Raw genomic sequence first — 25,279 nt, 5'->3', positions numbered from 1 at the left:
GTCACTCACTTAGGTCACTGGTACCTGGTTCTGAAGTGCATACTGTACCCCCTCCTCCACTTCTTCCACTGAAAACAAGATCTTCCTCTTATCCTGGGGAGTCTATGGCCTCTGACCCGAGATTTACAATCAAGGGTTTCCCTCCCCAGTCCTCGTGGGACCCAAGCCTGATCCCAGCCATTCTTCCTGAAAAACAATTGCTGTTGAGTGGCATTCAATTTTCTCACATGCTTTCTACAGCACTGTACTCTCTGTACACGGCACCTGGACCTGGTGCATTGCACTTGGTGGTGTGAAGCAATACCAAGTAGTTTCTGTATTTCAGTGGCCTTCATTTAGAGATCTGCAAAGAAATGCTTCCATCCTTCAAACTTCAGATGTGCCGCTCACCTTTACAAACGCAAAACGGAAAACATCTTTTGCACAAATCTTCCAGAGGGGGGCTTATAATATAATGATTTTATAAGGAAGAAAGGAGGGAGCAGTGTAAAATTGACACATTGGATTATATGTTATTTCCTAAAACTAGGTCAACCATTCACAAACAAGATTTTGCATTCACTACAAGGCTACAGGCACTACAGGCTACAAAAGATTAGTATTAATGTTAGGTCAATGTAGAATCTTGCTGGTAAATGGCTAACCTAATTTCCTTGCCTTCATCCAGTGGTTCACCTTCTACAGTGAAGAAACGAAAGAAGGAAAGGAAAAGAAAGAAAGGATAATAGCCTTCATGGAAGCAGAAGTCAATGGTCATGATGAATTGGAGTCTGAATTGGGGCACAAAAGTAAGCTACAGCCTAATCAAATACAATATTCAGACACTGTTGACCCTATCGAAGAAAGATGTTTTTTTATTAGTTCACTCTGAAATCTTCCCAGAGGTCACATCTTTCAAGTTGTGATGTGAATATTACCAACAATATGTCAATGCGCATTCAGTGGTTATGTCGCTCTGAAAACAGCATGAAAAATCAATGTTTTCTTTATAGTCCAACTTCATACTTCGGTTCATCCTCCTGGTGGTCTGTGCAGGACACACTTCAAACCCATATCTAAACAATTCCTGGAATAAAGCCTACAACTGGGTCAATACAAAGCTGGACACCACATAGCAAGACGTATTTTATTTCCACACCTTTGTGACCTTGCTCTCTTCTTCTGTTGTAAAGGTCAACAGGTCTTGAAACATCTGTCAGTTTTCATTTAATATTTCTCCACTCTTTTCCCTGAACACATATCCAAGAAAGGCAAAAAAGTAGGCCTAAGAGGAGTCAATTTTGAGTTTAGGAAGTAAAAGCTAAAAAAAATCTTGAACATATAGCACATACCTGTAGGTTACATGCTTCATTGATATACTGTACAGGTCTTGGCAGCTAGCTTGAAACAATAAACTAAAAATTCAATGAGTTGATACTAATTTAAAGATTGTAAATAGCAAAAACCTGAAAAACCATAAAAATGAGTGCCATGCCTTCCAAAGTGGTCCTTGTAACTTTGTTACACTAGGTTGTGGGTGCTAATTGATTCAGAGCTGGTTTGATAAAATGTATGGTAGTATTTTTTTTTTTTTCACAACCCGGGTTTTACATCTGAAAAAAAAACATACAGTTGTCCACGTTCTTCCACACACTGTGTGCAGTACAGATTCTGCACATTGCTGTACAAGGTGCACTTTGCAAGAGAGCGCCAGGAGTGTGCTTGCCTGCTGTTCGTCTGATGGTACCCAGACAGATGCTGTCCTACCTTGGAGTTTGTCCGAAGAACATCCTCCTAACCTGCAATACATTAGGCTGATGCTACTCTGAATAAGTCTATGCATTTTTCATGAGTGCTATTTATAAATGTGCAAGATGCCATTCAAGGATTCGTGTGTATCATCCCACAGCTGCATGCATGATGAAGTCTCTATGAAGTTTTTATTCTTGTCCTTCTCTCTCTCTCTCTCTCTCTCTCTCTCTCTCTCTCTCTCTCTCTCTCTCTCTCTTTCTCTCTCGTACTAGATTCCTTCCTGCTTATCTATCCCTTTCATTCCCTCTCTCTCTTTTTTCCCCCCTGCTTTTTTTTTGCTGATGAAGTGTGATCCTGTGGGAAAGATCACATATGCGCATGTCTTTAATGTGCTTTTTTTCTGGCTGAATGTGGTGTGTTTTCCAGCAATGTTGTAGCGAGATGAAAGACAAAAGTGTGATCACATAACGGCGGCAGCAGCGGCAGCAGCACCATATCTGCAGACTCAAATGTAGGACAAAGCGTTCATGGAGCAGTGTCGAAATAGGATGGAAGAGAATAGCACGCTGTGTTCCAGCTGAAAATGGATAGTCTTCTCTTGCATTTTATATGATCTCACTTCTCAGCCATTGTTGTGCTGGTGTATGTGTGTTTTGTGTGTGTGCGCGCGCGTGTGTGTGTGTGTGTGTGTGTGTGTGTGTGTGTGTGTGTGTGTGTGTGTGTGTGTGTGTGTGTGTGTGTGTGTGTGTGTGTGTGTGTGTGTGTGTGCTTTTGTGTGTGTGCTTTTGTGTGTATGTTTGTGTACTTTGTCTCTTTCTCTTTGTGTGTACGCATCTGTATAGTGTCTGCATGTGCTTTATAAGTGCAGAGGATTTTTATTAATTTATCACCCTGGCTGTCTGGTCTATGAGTTCAACCCTGTCCGGGGTTATGCCCCTGGAGAGAGCCTTCCAACAATGCACTCTTAATACAAAAAAAGACAAGAGAAAGTTATAAAGTGAGAGAAAGAATAGAAGGAGTAAGAGGATACAGACAGAGAGAAGAGGAATAGAGAGAAAAAAGTTCTGTATACTATGCATGGGAAAGGGTTTGGAAAAAAGAGAGAGCCAAAGCCAACTGGAAAGATGAGCCATGGAAGGGAAGAGGCACTGCAGTGACCACACTTCCTGCTGATAGTCTGTAGTTTTTCACTCTGGATTCCTTTATTACTGTTTTTACGGCACAGAACAACAGTCTTCAAATCTACTTTCAGCCAAACCCCTCGGATGAATAGAAAGATTGGGGAAGAAAAACATCATTGTGGCAGGTCTGACACGTCAAATCGTCCCCGCTATCTTGCTGTGAGGATTTCACTAATGCGTGTTTTTGAAAGTGACTTTTGAAGGATCAGATGTAAATCACGGCAAAGACCGATCCTCTGTCAAGGACTTTTCCACACTGATGCTTATAAAGACATTTCCTTGAAAGAAACTCACAATACTCTACAGCTCAGTACTTTACCATAGCCTTGGTTCACAATTTCCTGTAAAATGTTGTGCCCATAAATGTCCACCAAGGATGTGGGTCCACCTCCAAACCATGTACACACAATGGCTGAAACAGTTTCAATTAAAGCACAAAGAAAACTTTTGCTGAAGGGATTTCTAAATCCTACCTATTCATGGTGTGCATCCCAAGGCCGGTTGAGAAGACATGTATGGAACTATTTTAAGGTCATAAGTCTTACAGCTCCACAAAACGCATTTCAAATGTGTAAGCTGCACCTTGTACTTGCAGGGTTATTTTCACATCTGTACATTTGTTTTGTAACTGTGTGGTTTTTTTTTGCACATGTGTGTGGGGGAAAACGTATGTGTAAAATATTAAAATGTATGTGTAGAAATGTTTTGAAGTTGTGGCAAGAGAAGTGCGTACGGCTTGTGCCATGCTTTACCAACTTCTTCCTGTTCGGAGCTGCGAGCACACGGCTGTGAAACTTGTTTCACAGATGTACGAATTTTGAGCCGGTTTTCACGTGGGGGTGGGGTCACAGGGTGAAAGCCAATCAAAACATCGCTTATTGCCAACCAATCAGTGTTTCGCGAGGACTTCGATGGAAACTGTCGGCGCCTTATCTGTCGCTTTGGGGTCCTAGCTGCGTTGCCCTGGTAACAACTGTAAACAAAAGGCTGTGGTTAACTGCTCAGCTCCCTGACAGGATTTTTCATTCATTCGTGCCAATGAAACAGGAGGCCTCGATTCATGCAGAAGATATGGTACGTAACTGGGATATAAAAATATATATGTAAGAAAACTATTTAACCTCATAGACTAACCTTGTATACGGTACATTCTAACTGTAAGAAAGACTGACATGATGCCTAGTCCCGCCCCCTTCACGTGCAGTTCAGTTAAGTTCTACTTGGAGCAGGGAGCACATACTTTGTATTATTTCTATGAGTATGTGCCATAGAACTAATACAATAGAATGGCCCATCAGCTTCTGGGCATGCGTCTGTACCGCCGCCATCTTAGAACAGGGTTCATAGCGTCTGGTTCAGTTATATCTGTACGTAGACGTAGTAGCGATTAGTACTAGTTCATTCATAAAGATGCCGGATTTTTGTGCCGCTTATGGTTGCAGTAAAGAACGGACGAACGAATCTAAAGAAGGAGGAATAACATTTCACAGGTAATGTGTTATTTTATGATTTTGAACGTTATCGATACGAAATGTCTGCGACAAACAACGGCCTGTTGCGTTTGCCTTGAGTAAATGTAACGCCTCCTAGAGCTATAATGTCAGTTTGTTTACTGAGGTTAAGCAACGGCAGTTTAACTGTAGGGCACTAAATGTAGGCTACTTTTAAGTGATGCTGTAAGCTTAACGCTAGATTGCAGGAGTACAATTTCAGTTACGGAGGAAAATCAACTGCGATTTAACCAGGGCAGTTAGCCTACGACACTTGAAATGCTACAAAGAAAGTGTTAGTCTGAACTACTTGTTTCGCCCATGAAACAATATTTGATAGCCTAATAATAACAGCGAGGATTTTATTATTTTCTTGTATGAATTGACGGACAACTTCTGTCTGTCTTGGGTGTATTTGCGGAGACCAAAACATAGCCTACACAGCCAGCTACATAGCCGACTGATGGCCTACTGTAACTGAAAAGTAACTGTCATCACATCCTTCTGCATGCGCATCAGATACAAAATAACATTCTATCAAGAATAGCCAGGCATGCGCACAATGACAATTGCATGACTTTGATACGGATACTTTTAAAGTTAGCTGTGTTAGTTGTAAACGTGTTTGTTGCATCGCGTCAATAGCAACAATCAGTACACCTTAGTTATTGTACAATTTAGGTTGACCTCACATTAAAAATGTTTTAAAACTTCGCTCAGACATGATACAACACCACTCGCACCAAAACGACCTGTGGTGCTACTTGCCTCATTTCTATGCTATTATGTGGAGGAGCTTAGGGTAACGTATAACGTTATTACTATTACAACAACTTGCAGATTTCCCAAAGAAGGATCGAGGCGACAGGCGTGGGTGCTGGCTTTGAGGAGAGAGGGGTTTGTGCCAAAACAACGGACACTGTTATGCAGCTGCCACTTCCTACCTGAAGATTTCGACAGGACTGGGCAAACTGTTCGTCTCAGGGAGGGAGCAATCCCATCAGTGTTCACCTTTCCAAAACATTTGTCCAAGGTTAGTCAACCAATTAGTTGCATGCATCTCAATTAATGAGGAGTTGTTCTTTCAGGCTCTACTAAGGAACATCACATTTATGTGTAAATTAACTTGATCAAGAAATGGTATCATGATGTGTTTATCTAAAGGACAGTGACATCCAATTGAATGTGGGCCTATCCCCAACCTGATATTTATTGTTATTATTATTATTATTATTATTATTATTATTATTATTATTATTATTATTATTACTTAATGATGGTGTATGTGTATGTGTGTCTGGGGGTTTGCCTTAATGCACTGCATATTCTTATCTGTAAAATAAAGTTTATTATTATTTATAACTTAAACATCATACTTTTTTAGCGGTCTCGTTCTAGATCCAGTAAAACGTCGAAAAAGGCTAGTGAACCATATCCAACGCAGTCAGCAAGACAACCCGTGGTGTCAGTCACAGTGAGTATGATTTTTATTTTTATTTTTTGAAGTGGATCTGGTGTCATAAAGTGTGTTCATTTGGATTGCGGAGACATTGCTTTTAAAGCTTGAGTAGGCTGTTTTACAGGATCACACATACTGCCTGGATCCCATCAGAACCAAAGAGAAGCTGAGGCAATATCAGGACGAGTTGGACAAATTAAGGAGGGAGCTACGGAATGCCAAGGACCGTGAGAGGAGGCAAAGACAGACCGTTGGATGCCTTATGGTGGAGTTGAGGGAAAACAACATGCTGGCTGAGGAACTACAACAAAAGCTGGAGTATTACTCAGGCAGGTTGATTCATGTTGTCTTGCCCTTGTTTGGCATTCACATTTCTGATTGAGTGTGTGTGTCTTGATGGAATGTTTTTGTATACTGTTCTGATTCTGTAAGTATATGCTTAATTTTGAGTAGTTTGTTAAACAGAAGTGTTCTTCTTAATCCTTTAGATCTTCCTCTAGAACTCTTCCAGCATGGTTATGCCCTCACGCCAAAGCAAAAGGAGTTTGCATTAACACTGCACCTTCATGGCCCAAAGGCCTATTGTTATCTAAGAGAGACTGTGAAAATCCCACTCCCACATCCTCGCACTCTTCGCAAGTAATTATATTTGCCACATCTTTTCCATTGTTGAAAAATGGTGGCCATTGTCGGTTGTTGTGAGATCATCATTTCTTTTTTTTCTTTTTGTGCCTGTAATAGGTGGTTACAGACTGTCGATGCCAGTCCGGGACTCAACATTTGCCTTCTCGACATGCTGGAGAAGAGAAAACTTGAAGACCCTGACCGGTTTGGCCAAGTGTGTCTGATGCTGGATGGTATGTCCATACGGAAACAGCTGCAATACGAATCCCACACACGTACAATGCGGGGCCTTGTAGATCTTGGTATGGGGCTGGATGAAACAACTGTGGCTAAAGAAGCCCTTGTGTTTATGGTTGTTGGCCTGAGAGGTCATTGGAAGTTGCCCATCGCCTTCTATTTCATCAACACCGTATCACCAGACGCTCAGAGGACACTTCTTCTTGATGCCTTGGAGGCTCTTCACATCCGTGGCATTAACGTTGTGTGTGTCACCATGGACGGCCATATATCAAACATCTCCATGGTAAAAATGCTGGGATGCCACCTCAACCTAGACGAGCAGCCTCTGAAGACCCACTTTACCCACCCTTCCTCGGGAGAAGATGTCTTCCTCATCATGGACCCATGCCACATGCTCAAATTGGCTAGGAATATGCTGAAGGCTTACCGTACCATCACCAGTCCCTCTGGATCGGTTACATGGCAACACATTGTCGATCTGAATGATGTCCAGGAACGCGAGGGTCTGCATGCAGCAAATAAGGTGACCAGGAGACACGTTGACTTTGATGGGCATAAGATGAAGGTCTCTGTGGCAGCTCAAACACTGAGTCGATCTGTGGCACTGGCACTCACTGTGCTGAAGGAGGCGGGATATCCACAGTTCGCAGCCTCTTCTCCAACTGCTGAATTTGTTCAGGTAAACTCTTATTTCTGCTTCAAATGCCACTTCCCTGGCGTATCAGCACTTAATTGTTAAGCGTACCCATTGTAATAGAGTGTCTTCCTAATCAAGATTTTTTCCCCAACAGGGCTTTGGTTGTTCTGTGACGACTAACAATTAACATGTGCTCTCTCTTAAAACAGGTCTAGCATTCCCTGAGTGTAGTAAGTGAGCAGTATTGTAGATCACAGAACTTTGAATAGCTTTGTATTGTTATTGGTATTACTTGAGAACAAACACTAGATCTGTGAGTGGCTACAGTAAGGAATATTTCTGTTTTAGGTGATTGACAGGTTATTCGACCTCATGAACAGCCGAAACCCCCGTGCTGGAGGTTTTAAATCTCCGCTAGGTTCGCGCAATTGGGAAGATATGTTACGTTTCATGACTGAAGCTCGGGATTACCTGGCTAGTTTGAAGATGAGTGATGGCACTCCACTGCATCGCTCAAGGAGGTTTTGTGCTTTTGCTAGATCAAATACTTGTTCATCTATTTCTTTTTCATAAAGTAAGGTAAATACCTTCAGAAAGAATTGCATGCATTGCAAATTCAATCCAAACAGTGCTTATTTAAGTAAGGGGAGAGTGCTACTGCATCAAGTGAAGTTGGCATGCGCCCCTGCCCGTCCAAAAATATCAATAATACTAAAAGTAAGGTATTTATCTTAACTTTACTTAAAAACTATGAACACATGACTTTTAAGGAGCAAATGTATTTGGCACAGCCAAGGTCTGTCTACATTGCAAAGCTAGCAGACACAACTTATGTAAGTTACAATTCCAAACTTTCCTTAAAGGAGCACTTCAGCCAATTTCAATACGCTGTTGTATTGCTCACGCTACCCTTGACTCTGAAAAGGCTGAAGAGAGAGGGAAAAAAATCCCAGGGTAGTGTGAGCATTACAACTGCATGTTGAGATAGGCTGAAGTTATCCTTTACAGGGTTACTCCTTAAAACGCCTGAAGTTCTATGTTGACATGCCTATGCTTTCCTTTGACGTTGAGTTCAAAAAACGTCTGCTTGCAGTTCCAGTGTTTGTGGTTTCTCTGTTGACTTAAAGTTCGGAAGAAGGTACTGTATGTTTATACAACCATTTAGGTAAGTTACTGAGCTTCACTGCATTATCCTGTCTGGCTTTTATACTATCTTTTCCCTTCCTCCTATGCTGTTCTTGCACCTTAATTGTTCTCAGCTCAACAGTGTTCAGTGTAGTCAGTGCTGCATACAGAGAGGAGGGACAGATTAAAGTGAAAAACAAAAAGTTGTTTCCTCATTCAGTGTGGCTCTCATATTAACATTTAACATTGGCCTCTCGACTTGCCCTTTAATCTGTCTCGTTTATCTAGTATGTTCATGTTCAAATCATGCAATATTTAAGTTGTAGACCGCTTATGTGTCTTCTCTGTATTTTGAAGATATCTGTCTGTTATGGGCTTCATAATCAACATCAACTCCTTCACCACAATGATACCTGCACTGCTTGAGAAACAACAGTACGTCTGCACGTATCGGCTCAGCCAGGACCACGTGGAGCTGTTTTTCAATTCAATCAGGGCGTCGGGTAAGAACTCCACACGTCCAATATATATTTATATCATGTTCCCCAGTGCTATACTTTTATATATATATATATGTGTGTGTGTATATATAAAATGTAATAATGAATTGATTCATTTTAAATTCAACAAATTCTAGGGGGATGGAACAACAATCCGAGCGTCGTGAGTTTCAAGAACTACTTCCGGCATGTCATGGTTCGCTGCGGAATCAATCCAGGAGACACAGGCAAGTGTGTGTGTGTGTGTGTGGGTGTGTGTGGGCGGGCGCGCAAGCCCGCGAGCGTGCATGTGAATGTGTGAGAGAGAGAGAGACAGAGAGGAAGTGAGATCTGCCTTGGGCTGAATGTATGTAACATTTACAGCTATATAGTTAGTATATGTGGAATGATGTGTGAAATGTTTTCTTTAATTTTCCCTCTGTATGAAAGGTGCACTGTGTAAGATGGCAGGGTATGTATTGCAACTGTTAAGTGTTATTTTTCCAAGTCATAATGAATACGATGAAGGTGGTGGTAAGTATTCATAAAAAAGGTGACATTTTTGAATGGGCAGCATGAATTCTGGAAGTAAACTACTAAGAATATTACACAGTGCACCTTTAATAAATGATACTCTGCTCTATTGTACTCTATAGGCAACGTTCAAGCTCAGGATGGAACTGTGTGTTTGTCAGCTATTGCCATATCGTCATCTGTGCCAGCTGATGCCAACGACGATGATGATGACGACGACAACAACCTCATTGTTCCCTCTCCCTATGATCAAACTGCAGGGCTTGTCTTAGACCACACTTATTTACCAACACGTTTTGGGGCCCTTACCGAAAATGCACTTGTATACATTGCAGGATTTGTTGTGAAATGTGTCCAGAGAAAGCTTAAGTGTGAGGTTTGCTGCAGTAGTTTGATTAGCACAGCCCTGCCTTCAACACTTGGGGACAATTACCACCTTCTTGCCCTTCGTAACAATGGTGGCCTGTTGATTCCCAGCGCGGGTACAGTAAAAGTAGTAAGATGTGCTGAGCAGTGCATTAGACGAGTCTGCAATGTGTCATCCGCTGCCCGTCAATGTTCCGAGTCTCTACTTGAAAGGGTGGTGAAGGCAGAAATTGGGTCTCAAGATATTTTTAATCTGGGAGATCACATTGTCGAGACTCAAGATGGTATAGACAACCATCATTATGATTTAATTTCACAAGTCCTGGCTGCATTCTACAGGTTGAGACAACACCACATAGCTAAACTCCATACAATTCAGCTACAGAGCAAGAGCTTGAGGAAGAAACTGTGCAAAGTTGTGTTGTTGCAGGGATACTAAACACTGTACATAGCCCCAATCAGGTGTATATAGTGTACATAGCCCCAATCAATCAGGTGTATATAGTGTACATAGCCCCAATCAATCAGGTGTATATAGTGTACATAGCCCCAATCAATCAGGTGTATATAGTGTACATAGCCCCAATCAGGTGTATATAGTGTACATAGCCCCAATCAGGTGTATATAGTGTACATAGCCCCAATCAGGTGTATATAGTGTACATAGCCCAACCCAGTGCCTGTTCAGCACACATGCACACGCACACACTGGTCCTTTGGTGTAAATTGAGGTGTCATGACGGCTCCCTGTTTCTTCCTTACAGGGGTGAGGTTGGTTCACCTCGAGGCCAAGACAAGGGTGTCCAGTGACAGAGCAAAAGGAGAGACTAAGGCTTGGGCGATTCCCTGTGGGAAAGATCCCAGAGATGAATGGAGAACCAGCATGCTCTCTTCTACTGGAAGAAGAGGTGAGTGAGATGTGAAAGGGTTACCCACATCTAGCACCCTTCACAAACCAGAGGGGCAGGGGGCAACTACACTAACTTTGACACAAACGAAAAGCTTTCGTTACTGTTAGTGTAGTCTCGTTGGCATTGTTGGTCAGTTTTTTGTGGTTTTGTATAGCCTAGTCTTGCCATCAGTTTGTTCTTGTTGATGTTAGTGTTTATCTTGTCATGGTTATTATAGTTCTGATAGTGTAGTGTTTGTCATAGTGTAGTCTTGTTGTTGATTGTGTTGTGTTGGTCGTAGTGTAGTTTTGTTTTTGATGGTGCAGTGTTGTTCATAGTGTAGTCTTGTTGTTCATAGTGTAGTCTTGTTGTTCATAGTGCAGTGTTGTTATTCATAGTGTAGTCTTGTTGTTGATGGTGTAGTCTTATTCTTAGTGTAGTCTTGTTGTTGGTGGTGTAGTCTTATTCTTAGTGTAGTCTCATTCATAGTGTAGTCCTGTTGTTCATAGTGTAGTCTTGCTGTCCATAGTGTAGTCCTGTTGTCCATAGTGCAGTGCTGTTGTGCATAGTGTAGTCTTGTTGTTGATGGTGTAGTCTTATTCATTGTGTAGTCTTGTTGTTGATGGTGTAGTCGTATTCATAGTGTTGTCTTATTCATTGTGTAGTCTTGTTGTTGATGGTGTAGTCTTATTCATAGTGTAGTCTTATTCATAGTGTAGTCTTGTTGTTGATGGTGTAGTCTTATTCATAGTGTAGTCTTGTTGTTGATGGTGTAGTCTTATTCATAGTGTAGTCTTATTCATAGTGTAGTCTTATTCATAGTGTAGTCTTGTTGTCCATAGTGCAGTGTTGTTGTCCCTAGTGCAGTGTTGTTCATAGTGTAGTCTTGTTGTCCATAGTGCAGTGCTGTTGTTCATAGTGTAGTCTTATTCATAATGTAGTCTTGTTTTTGATGGTGAAGTGTTGCCCATAGTGTAGTTTTATTGTTGATAGTGTAGTGTAGTGTTGTGTTGTTCATAGTGTGGTTTTGTTGTTCATAGTGTAGTCTTGTTTTTCATTGTGTAGTCATGTAATTGATGGTGTAGCGTTGTTGTTGATAGTGTAGTCTTGGTTTTCATTTTGTTGCCATGGTGTTGATGGTGTAGTATTGTTGCCCATAGTGTAGTTTTGTTGATAGTGTAGTAGTGTTGTTCCTAGTGTAGTCTTGTTGTTGATTGTGTAGTGTTGTTTTTAATGGTATATTCTTGCTGTTCATAGTGTAGTGTTGTTCATAGTGTAGTGTGTCAGTGTAATAGTCTATGAGTTAGTGTAGGGTAGTCTTGTCAGGGTCAGGAGTTTTTCATTTGTGTCAAAGTTAGTGTAGTTGCCCCCTGCCCCTCTGGTTTGTGAAGGGTGCTAGATGTGGGTAACCCTTTCACATCTCACTCACCTCTTCTTCCAGTAGAAGAGAGCATGCTGGTTCTCCATTCATCTCTGGGATCTTTCCCACAGGGAATCGCCCAAGCCTTAGTCTCTCCTTTTGCTCTGTCACTGGACACCCTTGTCTTGGCCTCTAGGTGAACCAACCTCACCCCTGTAAGGAAAAAACAGGGAGCTGTCATGGGACCAAGTAACTTAAACCTCAACACCAAAGGACAAACACACATGCACATGTACACATGCACACACACACTCAACTTAAATTTTCAAGATACCGACTCTAAATTCCATCTATAGTAACAGTGATCTCTATTCACTGCCTCCTGGTTAAAAACCATCAGTCCACTGGCTTTTTTAAGTGCTGGGCTGCAGAGCCCCTTCAGGTCATGAGCGCGGGAGGCTGTAGCCTGCATGCCAATGTGTACTATATCTATCTCTCCCTTTCCATGGCCCACACTGCTCCAGGGACTGTAACCAATACCCTGTACTTACAAAGAAACTTGTAAGTCGCCTTGGATAAAAGCGTCAGCTAAGTGTAATGTAATGTAACAACCAATACCCTGTATTTACAAAGAAACTTGTAAGTCGCCTTGGATAAAAGCGTCAGCTAAGTGTAATGTAATGTAACAGTGTCATGGCCCACACTGCTCCAGGGACTGTAACCAATACCCTGTATTTACAAAGAAACTTGTAAGTCGCCTTGGATAAAAGCGTCAGCTAAGTGTAATGTAATGTAACAACCAATACCCTGTATTTACAAAGAAACTTGTAAGTCGCCTTGGATAAAAGCGTCAGCTAAGTGTAATGTAATGTAACAGTGTCATGGCCCACACTGCTCCAGGGACTGTAACCAATACCCTGTATTTACAAAGAAACTTGTAAGTCGCCTTGGATAAAAGCGTCAGCTAAGTGTAATGTAATGTAACAACCAATACCCTGTATTTACAAAGAAACTTGTAAGTCGCCTTGGATAAAAGCGTCAGCTAAGTGTAATGTAATGTAACAGTGTCATGGCCCACACTGCTCCAGGGACTGTAACCAATACCCTGTATTTACAAAGAAACTTGTAAGTCGCCTTGGATAAAAGCGTCAGCTAAGTGTAATGTAATGTAACAGTGTCATGGCCCACACTGCTCCAGGGACTGTAACCAATACCCTGTATTTACAAAGAAACTTGTAAATCGCCTTGGATAAAAGCGTCAGCTAAGTGTAATGTAATGTAACAGTGTTAGGCTGTGTAACAGCCCCTCCTACCACATGAATGACCTGCCTCAAATTCAAAAACCTTTGCTATGATAATACATTTTTGTTTTATTGGAATATATTGGTCATTTAAATGGAATGTGTGAAAATAAATGCTAAAACACTATAATAATACTGCCTGTAGTGTAATGCACTGTAATGGCAAAATGTTTGTGTTAGTCTGGTGTAGATTCTGAAATGTGATAACATTTGTTACAGAACAGTTGTGTTTACAATCTTAGCTAATAAAGATGTTTTGATGTGTAACAGAACTGCATCAGATTTTTGTAGGCCTTTTTGTCATTTATTTTTTTCTACATGTTTGCACAATAGGTTTAAATAAGATGAGATGTACTCTATCATGTTGTCTCTGCTGAGTAAAGTTATATTAAACAGTTCATCGAACACCTCCCCTGGAGCCCTCATACATGTAATGAAAGCCTGATATGTAAGTCACACAACATACACTTGGAGTTCTATGTGTTAAGTAGGCCTAAGCTTTCCTCAATTTCTGTTACGAATAAGTAATTGCATTGTAGCCTACGTTGGTTTTGTAATTGTAATCCGGTAGGCCTACTTTTCCCTATATTACGGTAGGCCCAGTGACAGTACATACAAGGCCTAATGAGTTTAGGCTAGGCATACGTTCACCTGTAGAATGGCCATAATGTAACGAATGAAGAAACATAATGTAACGTGAATGAAGAAACTAATGCTTTATTGTTACTGCAATCTGGTGTATACATTGTAAATATTCCGTCCACGCACACAGGTAGGCCTACTTCTCTATCTTGCTTGTGAAAAGTCCATGTTTTATTTTCCTCAAGGTAACGTTTTCGAGCTATGCGCTGTGGTAGGCTACAGACTGTCGTTAATAAGAAAAAAGGCTATATCAGTTGTGAGCATAAATGTAGGCTATGTTGACACAAATAGCTTATCTATCTATTTTCCAGGGTAAGTAAATGCTTAACATTTTGTAACGAACCAGGAATAAACAAAAACAAAAACCTCCGGTAGTCAAATATGTCAATTTATGCGGATTTAATCCCGCATGTTGGCTTGGTTCCGATAGACGTTCATTCATTTCAAAGCAGCGCTCCGCGGCGCTTCCCATGTTCCAAGATGGCGGCCTGTCTGACGCAAGCGTTCCTATTGACCGCTCCATTCATGGGCCATTCTATTGTATTAGTTCTATGGGATAAAAGCGTCAGCTAAGTGTAATGTAATGTAACAGTGTCATGGCCCACACTGCTCCAGGGACTGTAACCAATACCCTGTATTTACAAAGAAACTTGTAAATCGCCTTGGATAAAAGCGTCAGCTAAGTGTAATGTAATGTAACAGTGTTAGGCTGTGTAACAGCCCCTCCTACCACATGAATGACCTGCCTCAAATTCAAAAACCTTTGCTATGATAATACATTTTTGTTTTATTGGAATATATTGGTCATTTAAATGGAATGTGTGAAAATAAATGCTAAAACACTATAATAATACTGCCTGTAGTGTAATGCACTGTAATGGCAAAATGTTTGTGTTAGTCTGGTGTAGATTCTGAAATGTGATAACATTTGTTACAGAACAGTTGTGTTTACAATCTTAGCTAATAAAGATGTTTTGATGTGTAACAGAACTACATCAGATTTTTGTAGGCCTTTTTGTCATTTATTTTTTTCTACATGTTTGCACAATAGGTTTAAATAAGATGAGATGTACTCTATCATGTTGTCTCTGCTGAGTAAAGTTATATTAAACAGTTCATCGAACACCTCCCCTGGAGCCCTCATACATGTAATGAAAGCCTGATATGTAAGTCACACAACATACACTTGGAGTTCTATGTGTTAAGTAGGCCTAAGCTTTCCTCAATTTCTGTTACGAATAAGTAATTGCATTGTAGCCTACGTTGGTTTTGTAATTGTAATCCGGTAGGCCTACTTTTCCCTATATTACGGTAGGCCCAGTGACAGTACATACAAGGCCTAATGAGTTTAGGCTAGGCATACGTTCACCTGTAGAATGGCCATAATGTAACGAATGAAGAAACATAATGTAACGTGAATGAAGAAACTAATGCTTTATTGTTACTGCAATCTGGTGTATACATTGTAAATATTCCGTCCACGCACACAGGTAGGCCTACTTCTCTATCTTGCTTGTGAAAAGTCCATGTTTTATTTTCCTCAAGGTAACGTTTTCGAGCTATGCGCTGTGGTAGGCTACAGACTGTCGTTAATAAGAAAAAAGGCTATATCAGTTGTGAGCATAAATGTAGGCTATGTTGACACAAATAGCTTATCTATCTATTTTCCAGGGTAAGTAAATGCTTAACATTTTGTAACGAACCAGGAATAAACAAAAACAAAAACCTCCGGTAGTCAAATATGTCAATTTATGCGGATTTAATCCCGCATGTTGGCTTGGTTCCGATAGACGTTCATTCATTTCAAAGCAGCGCTCCGCGGCGCTTCCCATGTTCCAAGATGGCGGCCTGTCTGACGCAAGCGTTCCTATTGACCGCTCCATTCATGGGCCATTCTATTGTATTATTTCTATGAGTATGTGCTCCCTGCTTCAAGTAGACCTTAACTGAACTGCACGTGAAGGGGGCGGTACTAGGCATCAATGTCAGAGTCTTTCTTACAGTTAGAATGTACCGTATACAAGGTTAGTCTATGAGGTTAAATAGTTTTCTTACATATATATTTTTATATCCCAGTTACGTACCATATCTTCTGCATGAATCGAGGCCTCCTGTTTCATTGGCACGAATGAATGAAAAATCCTGTCAGGGAGCGGAGCAGTTAACCACAGCCTTTTGTTTACAGTTGTTACCAGGGCAACGCAGCTAGGACCCCAAAGCGACAGATAAGGCGCCGACAGTTTCCATCGAAGTCCTCGCGAAACACTGATTGGTTGGCAGTAAGAGATGTTTTGATTGGCTCTCGCCATATGACCCCACCCCCACGTGAAAACCGGCTCAAAATTCGTACATCTGTGAAAAAAGTTTCACAGCCGTGTGCTCGCAGCTCCGAACAGGAAGAAGTTGGTAAAGCATGGCACAAGCCGTACGCACTTCTCTTGCCACAACTTCAAAACATTTCTACACATACATTTTAATATTTTACACATACGTTTTCCCCCACACACATGTGCAAAAAAAACCACACAGTTACAAAACAAATGTACAGATGTGAAAATAACCCTGCAAGTACAAGGTGCAGCTTACACATTTGAAATGCGTTTTGTGGAGCTACAAGACTTATGACCTTAAAATAGTTCCATAGACATGACAGCACCAACCAATGACTGTGTGTGTGTGTGTGTGTGTGTGTGTGTGTGTGTGTGTGTGTGTGTGTGTGTGTGTGTGTGTGTGTGTGTCTGTGTCTGTGTGTGTGTGTCTGTGTGTGTGTGTCTGTGTGTGTGTCTATGCGATATACTGTATATAGTATATTGAGAGAGGGGGGTGAGTAACAAAGCCATAGAAAGGGCGGCAAGGCCAAATAAAAGAGAATGTTTGGAAGATATCTACAGGTATGGGTCACACACCTGAGGGGCTAGAGACTGGGAGAAAGAGAGAGGAGAGAAGAAAGAAGAAAGAGGTGCATCTGAGCCTGGTGAACTCCTTTTATTTATTCATTCACTCACTCTCACACACACACACACACACACACACACACACACACACACACACACACAGTAGAAGACTGTGAAAAGAAGACAAAAGTGCCTATCGCCCTGGTTCTTTTAGGCCGATCAACTCTCTGACTGTCTTCAGTGACATTTTGGGTGCCAGCCACCGAAGGGTTCATTCTGGATTCATCCATCACTCTTGGCTTTTTCTCTGTGACGTCCCAAAATGTCAGACTCGATTTTCAGACTCTGAAAGCCCTACCACTAGCAAAGGACACTTTTTTTTGGCAGAGCTGTATTCACATCTCTTTGCTTTAAACTCAATTTTAAACTGGCCGACACAACCATAGCAGCACTACACTGTCCATTTGTATTGTCCACTCTATTTTTCGAAATGTCTGAGCAGACCACACCTGACCCGATACATCAGCTTCTGGTACAGGGCATGGCCATCTGTTACGAGACAGCTGCTGCCTGGCCTACAAAGCATGGGAAGCATGGGGTTTCAATTATGACTGGACCTCAGCCGCAACATAACAAACAAAAGGCCTTAAACCCATTTCAAACCTACACACTGGCGCTACGTGATGCAAATACATGACAGTGTTTCTAACGTGTGGTTGCAAAGTGTGTGCCAGGTTTGGCAGAGCCACAATAAGAGGTCACTTACCTGTGGCTCCCATGGCCCAGAATGTTTTCCATGACCAGTTCAAGTATCTTGTGGATTGTTTGTGTTCAGGGTTTATTTCAAGTGGTAATTCAACAAAAAAAATCTCACTTCAGCAGTGCCACCACGACATACAAGTGGTCAAAAGGAAATGGGAGCAGGAGAGAACCAGAACCCTGCTGCCACAGTAGGCTCTTTGTGTGTGTGTGTCAGTTGGCAGGACAAGTGTGCAGACATGTAATCAATTGGCCAAAGGTAGTGATATCACTGAAGCTCTGCATGTAAGTCACAGCTTTCGCTACCCAGTGACCTAACCCAGTGTTTCTCAAGTGTGCCTCGGGCACACTTAATAAATTATTTCATATAATACATATTTGTCTAAATTGATAAGTTAATGTTAGTCAGTGGAATCTTTCATCTGCCATTTACGCACAATAAAGTAAATACAGGTCGCCCCAGTCAGCTGCAACTTCGAACGTAGGTCGTGTGACGTCTCCAAATGTGTTACTTTTCTAAGCTTGTGTGGTATCGGATGCGATGGTTGAGAAACACTGACCTAACCTATCGCAATTCCATCTCTTGCCTCAATTATTGAAACACTTTCCTAACTGGCTACTGGTGTTTGCTCAACTTACAGTTTTTTTTCTGATCTCTAAAGCAATTTTTTGGGTAACTTTTGTAACTAACGGAACAACCTCACAACAAAGTAGCAAAACAGTGTAGATACATTGCAAAAACCCAACACGGTTTGTTTAATTCCACTCACAGTTATAGTAAATAGAAATGTTTTGTACCAAATCACATCTGTACCCAATTGCACCAAATTGTGCAAAGCAGTTTTGTGCTATTAGGAACAGAAAAAAAACTGTAAACACAAGGCCTTGACCTTGAACTTGAAACTGCTCCAGTTTATCTGCCTCGTGAGGCCTAATCCTTCAAGGACACTACGGTCCTTGAACAATCTAGCATCGCCTTCTGTTCACAGAGGCCAATCCAAGTCCAATCTGTACTCAGCCATTGTCTCTCAATTGTGTAACAAGCTACCCAATGCTATGAGAGTATAGGGCCATCTCTGAACTTTCTTTTTGTTTCATAGACTGTGACCTCCTCTACAAATAAATCCTACTCACCTGCCCTAACCTTGCCATGCCTGTGATGTATCCTCCTCACACATGCTATGTTGTTGTTGATTACATCCTCTTGTAATTAATTAGTTTTCAGGTCACACAGCCTTTCTGGCTGTCTCTTCCTTTATGCTCATTTATGCTCATTTATGCTCCTTCATGCCTTCATGCCCCCCCCCCCACACACACACACACACACACACACTCACACACTCAAACACACAGCTCACTCACTGACCCCTGCAATAAAAACACAAAAACCTCATTATACATGGATATCTTGTGACTACAGCAAACCAAACTCTTTGCGCCCCCGACAGATGATGGATGTCCTGCCACTCGTGTGGCTAATTGCCTTTTGTGGCGGAGTGTCAGCAACAGAAAAGTGAGTGGCTCTCCTCAGTCCTATACTGTGCGTTACACACGGCAGTTATAGTCCAACAACTGTCCATCATCCTAGTCATTAAGGCTCCAACCGCCCCAGGTAGGCTACGTACCGCACACATTAACACCCAGACATTACCGCGGCATAATCCCCTGGTTCAGAGTTGTTACACCTGACCTTTATGATTCGGAGTGAGATTCGTAGTCAGAGCGCCGACCGACTGCATTGTTAGAAGACAATAGGATGGCATGTTGGAGTGTGTGTGTGTGCCGTCTCAGTGAGCACAAAGGGGAAGACAAATGACTCAGCTGCCTAGCTGTTATGTGCGGTGTATTCTGTCACTTAGTGTAGGGTTGGTGAGGAGGTGTATAGGCCTGACTGTACTTTCTCTCTGTATGACATGGGGAAACATGGGAGAGCTGTCTCATTCATTATTGATGCCTCTCTCCATTGTGTCTTTGTCGGCCCCTTGTCTAAAGACTTGGCCGAATGTGGAACAAAAAAAACTGGAACAAAAAATACCCCTTCCTCTTAACCTCTAAAACTCTAAAGAACAAAGATGCACCACCATGTGCACCATGTAACATGGATGGAGTGATATATGAACAATGGGGCGTCGATTTATTGAAGTCTTTCCCTATGATCCGTGCTGTAAATGGTCAAATTAGGGTCTCCCCCTACCAATGGGTGTCAGAGCATCTTGTCAAAGGGATGTCTGAGCCATCAGGTCCTGCTGAGTGTGGCTCCCAGCACCTTAAGTGGGTGTCTGTGACTGGTCTGTCCACATTAGCCAGTCAGCAGTCAATGAATAATTCACTTGATGTGGCAGAGACACTTCCCATGACCCTGCCCATACTGAAAAAGTCCGGAAGGGAAATCGGGCACAAAGGAAAAGTACCGTGCCAATACATTTTAATAAAGCATGGTGGAAATATAGTAGTTCAAAAACAACATTGAAAATGTTTTTTCATCTACATTTGCAGCCACAAAGGGCAAGAAAAGGTGAAATAGACACAGCAGAGCTAAAGTATTGTGGGGAAAGGCTGTGCATGGGCAAGAAGGGAAATGGGCTTTTCGAAATGCATATGTTTATTTGGCTCTCCTGACAGTAATGGCATGGTGCATTTTTAAGGCATCTGTTTTACTGCTTGGATAGTCTGTCAGTCTTTACGTAAGCTCCTTGTCTTAGCCACTTATCAGAGAATTAAATGCAAAACTGTCTTGTCAAACACAAAACCCATGACCGGAACTTAAACTTGCACTTCATTAAAACACAGGCTGGCAGACAAAAGCCGATAGCCATCTTCAGCAACAGGGGCGTAATCGGAAGTGCTCACTCGTTAGCTCAGTCCAGACTGACAGAGAGGCAGTGACATATGCGGCCCTCACTTCGCCTTCACTCGCCCATTGCGTTACGTAAGGCATCACAACGGCTGCGTGTCTAGATTGCCACCAGTGGGCCTTGTGCTGATGGGGTTGGAGGAGACAGGCACAGCCTAGACAGCCATGAGGAGCCGTGTCAAAGCTGGGCTTCTCACGCGCCAGAGAGATCATGTTATGCACTGCGTCGGTGCATCAAGCTGGCTGCGTCTGCTCTCCTCGTCTTGGATCTGGGCCACGCTGTTCAAAGGGCCATCTTGATCTTCGTGACTTTGAACAACTGACAGCCTAAACTGAATCACTTACTGGCAAATCCAGGGGAATCGTTTTTTTTTTTTTTTTAAATGGTTGATACTGTTTTTCAAATGTCGTCTAAGTCATGGAAGAGCAGTGAGCTGTATGAGGTTACTAAGCATGGTGATGATATGATATGATATGATTTGATAAGATATCATATGATATCATAGGATATTAGATAGGATATATGATGTGATATGATGTGATATGATATGATATGATATGATATGATATGATATGATATGATATGATATGATATGATATGATATGATAAAATACGATACGACACAACATGACATGACATGACATGACATGACATGACATGATATGATATGATATGATATGATATGGTATGGTATGGTATGGTATGATGTAATTTAGTGTGATGTGTAGGGCCTGATGTTAATTCATAGCATTGGTGACAGGTCCACGTTCTACAAACCAAACCATGAATCATTTGACCCAAACAGCAGCTTTCATAAATGCAGCTATGACATTATTGGTGTGGTTCATGAGTCACCAATCTACAGTAGGTGGTCTGCTCCTGGGTAAAATAAGCAAATCCACATTAATTTTCCTCATTAAAACTAGTAATTACTACTTCAATTACTATTGACCCAGCGGCAAGAAAAAATACAGTGAAATGTCTCTTGTTGAAAGTTCCTGAGGTCTACTCTGGAGCTTGACATAGACATTGTTTGAAATCAACTTTTACGAACAAGATGAAGATGAACGGGGCAAACAGTAAGTGAGAGATTGTCTTCAGGAAGCTGATGAGCGAATTAACCCGAGGAAAAGAATATCATCATTCACTGACTGCGACTATTCTCCACGGGTCAGTCTGAGTAATTTGCCTATCCGTCTCATTTATTAAAAATATTCATTTGAAATCCTCAGGGGGCAAAACATAGCCTTGAGCCAAAGAGTCCAAGATAAACAGCCAAAGCAGATTTATTCACAGGTGTGAGACGCCCGATAAGGTGCCTGGTGGTTTGCTGACAATCTGGCCTATGCCACAACGGCTAGGCACAGCACACATGACACTTAAATTAGAATACACAGGAGGGCTGTGGATGAGGCTGGGCCTGAGTCACCCTGTAGTCAAAGTGTAATTGTCACCAGGCAAGTATGCCTACTTGAAACTTTACCCCTAGCAACCTTGAGGAGTTGAGACACACCACCAATAAGACACAGGACCACAGAATGAAGTCAAAAAGGTTATGTTTTATTAACTAAAATAGGAATTGTGCTGGGGGGTGAGAGTCCGGGGGGAGAGGGGCGTCCAAGGCAGCCAGAGAGAGGGGGGAGGAAGAAGGATCGGGTCGCTCCAGTCCTGTCCGAGTGCGGAATCTCCAGCTCCGCAGCCAAGCCTGAGGGGAATAGTCAGAAGCACACTCGTGGCACACGATGAGTTAATGAAGTTCAGCAATCCAAGCAGAGTGAATGAGGCACCGCACACATTAAGTCAGGCAAGGCGGTGAGCTGGACGGAAGGGGCAGGAGGGGACGACACTGGGTTTCAGGTCAAAGGGGGGTCTACGAGATCCTTGGCTTTGGGGGAAAGGGGTGGAGCAGCGATAGAGTTGTTTAGTTTGGGCCTACAGCCGTGCAGTCTCGCCAACGGGCCTGAGAGAAACGGGGGTCACACAGAACACTACACGGCAATCAGGTGAAACACTCGAATTAACTACACTCACACGTGATGACAGGCCCACGTCGGGAGCGAGAGGGAGAGAGCCTCGGCAGCAGGGTCTTCGGCACAACGGGCCCGGGCTATTGCTGTTCCTATGGGGGGGGGGCACTAGAGAGCAGAGGAAAGGGGGCGGTTAGCAAGTAGCTAGAGCAGGGCCAAGAGAGGGATAACGAGACACAGTTTCAGCAGTACTGGGGCCCTGGGTTAGCAGCCTTGGTAAAAGCAGTGGCGGGGGGTTGCAGCGGTGTGGTATGCAGGGGCAGGTCAGAAAGGCAAGCACAACACAGTTCTAGCAGGGCACAGAGCTAGCAGCATGCAGACAAGCAGGGCACAGGGGGGGGGGGTAGTAGCGCATGCGGTGAGATAGCAGGGGAGGCGAGCACAGCACAATTGCAACAGTTCGGCGGCTAAAGGGTTAAGGCCAAGCGTACGGGCAGGGAGCAGGGGTTAAGAGCAGCAGAGGTGGGTACAGCACAATGCAGCAGACAGTTCAGGCAGCTAAAGGGTTAAGGCCAAGCGTACGGGCAGGGAGCAGGGGTTAAGAGCAGCAGAGGTGGGTACAGCACAATGCAGCAGACAGTTCAGGCAGCTAAAGGGTTAAGGCCAAGCGTACGGGCAGGGAGCAGAAGGTAGCTTTAGCTGCTAGCGAAGCGTGAAGCAGAGGTATGGCAGCGGCTAGGGGTATAGCAAGCAAGCACGATTCCACTTATCTCGCCCAAAGGGCAGCTGGGGGCTCCGTCCACGGGTTTCGGTCTGCGAGGGGGGGGGGTCCTTCCACAGCGGTTCAGTCGTTCCCAACTCCGCCAGTCATCCACGGTTTCCTCTCTCTCGGCTTCGTCCTGTCGGTCGGGTCGCTGCTCCGGTCCTGCGTGTCGGAAGCTCAGACACAAACACTTTTTAAAGGCACTCCCATCTACCGCTACCCAATCGGTGGTTAATTGTTTGAGTGTCTTACTGATTAATCACTAGATTGGCCCGCCAGCCTTCATGAAATGGGCTGCTGTTTACCGGCACGGAGGCCGCCATCTTAGGTGTTGTTTCGAAACTGTTCCCCCCGGAAACAGTGTCGGTGGATGCAGTTCCGCCTGGTGACACCCTCCCCCGCTAGTCCGTACTCGTCCCGAGGACGGGTCTAAGAAGCCCAATCTCCATACCTTTGTGGTGGCCTCCCTTGGTTCGCTCTCTGGGGGCGCCGGTTCTCTGGTCCGCCATCTGGTGCCGCAACTGGTTGGGGCAAGATCACAGGGGCCCAAGCCCAGCCTGCTGAAGGTGTTGGTGGAGGTCTGGGCTCTGGCGCAGCCTCTCGAGTCGCCTCTGGGTAATGTGGGCAGGGCCGTAGGAGGTTGCGGTGCAGAACACGATCTGGCCCTGGCTTTCCTTCTGGCCGGACACGGTAGACGGGGATCTCAGGGCGTGGTCGGTCGATTACCACATAGGGCCTGGCCTCCCAGCGATCACACAGCTTTCCTCTCCCTTGACGTCTGCAGTCTTTCACCAGGACTCGCTCGCCTGGTAGCAGGGGGGCGTCCCGGGCCGTCCGATCGTACTGACGCTTCCTCCTCTCTGCTGCTGCACCTAAGTGTTGGGAAACTTTGTTATAAGCAAATTCAAGCTTAGCATGATGTGCACTCACCCACTCGGTGGCGTCTCGGGCCTGTTCGTGGCTCTTGGTGCCGAAGAGGAGGTCCATAGGCAGGCGTATGTGTCGGCCAAACATCAAGTAGGTGGGGGCATAGCCGGTGGTGCTGTGGACACTGTTGTTATAGGCCTGCACCAAAGCGGGGAGATACTCCGTCCACCGATGCTGTTGCTCTACTTCCAGTGTTCCGAGCAGGCTTAGAAGGGTCTGGTTGAATCTCTCGCACCCCCCGTTCCCTTGTGGGTGGTAGGGGGTAGTGCGAGTCTTCTTACATCCATACAGGTGGCACAGCTCTCGGATTACAGCAGACTCAAAGTTTGGGCCCTGGTCCGAGTGCAGCACTTCCGGGCACCCAAAGGGCTGGATCACCTTCAGCCAAAGAGCTCTGGCGGTTGTCACAGCGGTCTGGTCAGTGGTGGCCACGGCCCAGGCATACTTCGTGAAGAGATCCGTAATGACCAGGATGTTCTGGTATTGATCTGCTGGGCGGCCGAGGGTCAGGAAGTCCATGGCCAACATATGGAGCGGCGCTTCTGGGATGATGGGTACCAGGGGTGCTCTGTCGTTCGGACGGTCCTTCCGAAGAATGCAGCGTTGGCAGTCCCGGCGGAAGGCGGCGACGGAAGCTTCCATCTGCCCCCAGTAGAAGTGACGCCGGAGCAAGGAGAGGGTCCGCTCTTGTCCCTGGTGGCCGAGTTGGGTATGGTAGGCCTCCAGCAGTGACTGGACCTGGGATTGGGGGACAACAATCTGTGACACTAGCTCATTAGTGACAGGATCTTGCGCCGAACGACACACTACTCCGTCCTTGAGTCCTAACCTGGTCCAATGACTCAGTAGGTGTCGCACCCCCGGCGTCTGGGCCTGACGCTCTAGCGCGGAGGCTGGTGGTCCCTCCTTCAGAAACTGGATGATGGCCCCCAGGTCAACATCCTCCTCTTGCAGGCCTCGCCAGCGGTCTGGATCCCATCCCCAGGATGCGGGCGCTGCATCCGTGGGGGTCCCTGGGGCTTCCACGACTCCTATCAAGAGCTCCTCGTCCTCCG

Source organism: Engraulis encrasicolus, chromosome 18 (assembly GCF_034702125.1).
Source record: "Engraulis encrasicolus isolate BLACKSEA-1 chromosome 18, IST_EnEncr_1.0, whole genome shotgun sequence".
In the NCBI taxonomy this organism is placed as follows: Eukaryota; Metazoa; Chordata; class Actinopteri; order Clupeiformes; family Engraulidae; genus Engraulis; species Engraulis encrasicolus.
Note: the sequence above shows the minus strand (reverse complement) of the source record.